This window comes from Solanum pennellii, chromosome 7 (assembly GCF_001406875.1).
Source record: "Solanum pennellii chromosome 7, SPENNV200".
Lineage (NCBI taxonomy): Eukaryota > Viridiplantae > Streptophyta > Magnoliopsida > Solanales > Solanaceae > Solanum > Solanum pennellii.
This window is the reverse complement of record NC_028643.1, coordinates 71,812-74,928: the sequence shown is the minus strand read 5'-3', so window position 1 is coordinate 74,928 and position 3,117 is coordinate 71,812.

Sequence of the window (3,117 nt, the reverse complement as noted above, 5' to 3'; positions counted from 1 at the left end):
AGTTCAAATTTGATAATACAACTTTCTACCATCAATTCTAATAATTCCAATAGCTATATTCAATCCAAACCTCCAAAAAACATTATACCTATATTGTCTTCTTAAAAAAAAATAATGAGTTTCTTTCTAAGTACAAATAATATGTTCTTTCAAAGTACAAAATAACATGTTCTTAATTTCTAAAATAAATAATTATTTTGAATTAGAAATAGAATTTCAGAAAACATGTTTTAGTGAAAGCTCCTAACATACATATATTATATATTAATCATACACTGATTAGTTATACACATATCATGTATAAATTATACATATATTATATATTTATTGGCTATCTTTAATTTTAGCGATTGAGTGAGCTGCTATTTCCGTATATTCTCCGAGAAGACAATATTGGTTTTTGAAATAGTTGGGCCTTATTGGGCCTTACATTTATTGGGCTATCAGCTCTGTCCCATACAATTGGACTCTATGCCTCTCTACCTTGTAAAAACAGGTTTCATTTTAAGTTTGGACACTTTGTCATTTAACTTATAACCATTTCTTAAAAATTATTTAATTTATACTCAATATTGATACACTTTAAATCAAAATCGATCCATAACCGATAAACAATCGTAACATTGATTTATTGACTTATTAGTATTAGGTTATTGAATAAACGGTTGATGAACATATTAAAATTATAAAAGTAGTGACTTAATGGTATTGGGTTGGGTTGGGGGGGAATCATTCAATTTCCTTATCGGATAAACCGTTAAAAGGTCAAGAGTTACCATACTTACACTTTTATCTTAGATATATGAGCCTCATTTAATATTTTATCATAATATATAATTATATATTGTTAGTCCTAAAGCCAGTAAAGCCAAAAATTGGAAAATATATTTACTTGTTGTATTAACTATTGTATTACTATTAATTCATTTTTTTGCAATATTTTTTTTGATAATTTAACTACATTTAAAATAGTGAGAAAAAACATTTATCTAAGGTGCATTCATGAAAAAAAAGATAGAGGCTAGTCGATATACCATTCGATAATTGTCCGATAATTATTAATTCATTATTGGACCAATCAATATCTTATTAATCGGCTAATAGATTAGTAAATTTAAAAATTCATATCCAATAAGCTAAATCGTTAAGCGAAACTATCGGCTAGCCTCTACTTCATGCAAAAGCTCTTGCATTTTTTCTTTCTTGATCTCCTCTTGGTATATTCACATTTTATTCAAAATCTTTGATTTTATTTCATTTTTTTAAAAGAGAAGAAAATAAACAATTTTTTCGAAATGTCAATTCTCTAAGCTCGTGATTTGACTTTAGGTTAGTAAAATAAATACATAAATAAATAAATAAGCTTTTTAAGGCTTGCAATACACGGCATTTAATTGAAGTCTTCGTTGAAGGGTAATTTTCCAGTTTATTTATTCGTATTAATAAATAAAACATATTCTTGATACATATGCTTGTTTTTGTTAATTAAAAAATGTGTCTGGGCCAATTTGCGTGAACATCGCGATAGGTTTATATTTATTATTAGAGAAAAATCGAGAAATGACTCATATATAGGATTAATTAGAAATTTATAGCTATATTTTGGGTATTAACCATTCGTAGCAAGAGGAGAGACAAGCGAGAGGAGAGAAGCAAACGATATTTGGGAGAGAGGGATGTTAGAAATAGATTATACGGTAAAACCTCTATAAATTAATACAGGTGGGACCATGAAATTTTATTATTTTATAGATATATTATTTAAATCGACAAATTAATATTTATTGATTTAAAGAATAGTTTGAAATTTGATGAAGATTAATTTTGAGTATCTCTAAATCATTGTATCTTACTAATTTATATATCATATTTATCGATTTAACATAAAAAAAAATATCATACTAATTTCAAAGTTGTGATGATGTGATAATAAGAGCTTTCAAGATATATTATCGAACATAATTTATCGTAGGTTATTAGAAGGATATGGAGTGGGACAAAATGACCCAACAAAGATCAAAGTTTTGAATGCTATCAATTATGTAATTCTTGTTTGAACAACAAATGTTCAGCAAGGGACAGTAGAAATTTGTTTCGATACTGTAAAAATCGTTCGGGAGATGCAATCTCAAAGTATCTGAATGAACCTACTTGTGAAAACGTCATTTATGAACTTGAGGTCATGATTAATGATCTCTGTTACCATAGTAAAATGGATGTCAATAACCTGTTGGACTATCAAAGTGAAAATGATACTTGTTCAGAGGTTTAGATTTTAGAAGAAATTGTTGATACCATCGAAAAAAACAATGTTGATGATGAAGTTGAAGATGGTATTGTACCTTTAAAACCAGATACGCGTAAGGAAACACTTATCACATCTAGAACTCTTTACAATTTTATGGTGTAGTTCGAAAAGACAACCAGAGCTCTTGGATGCAATAAGAAAAGTTAGAGATGAGCTTCAACTATATTTAAATTTTACGAAAAACTAAAACACAATATAATCATATTTCACTAAATTGTCTTAAATATATTTGTACTTTAAAGAATTATTAATTTATGATATTAATCGGACAATATATTTATATAGGGGTCTTCTGAAAATATATTATCTTATCGAAATTGATGATTTTTTCCATTGACCCAAATCGAGACCGAAGGAAAATATTATTTTAAGAAATTATTAATTTATCGAATATTAATTTATAGAGGTTTTACTATATTGATAAATACAAATTGTATCACTAAATATAGTCTGATAGATACAAACTGCATTTTGTACATACATGTCTTGTATCATTTGTATTCATTTGCTATATAAAAATTCTAATACATGTTGATATACATACAAACTGATATAGTTGTATCACTTGGATTTATTTGTGGTACAAAATAACATATTATTATAAGATGATACATACTATACAAAATAATATGTTCATACAATCATTAGATGGTACAACTGTTATATATTTTTCTTCTTCGTTTCTCTATGTATTTATTCTCTCTATTTGACAGAGTGCAATTAAATGAATTGTATAATTTTTCTACGGAGTATCATACAATGAAATGTAGAATACAGATAGCAGCGAGAGAGAAATGAGCGAGAGGGGG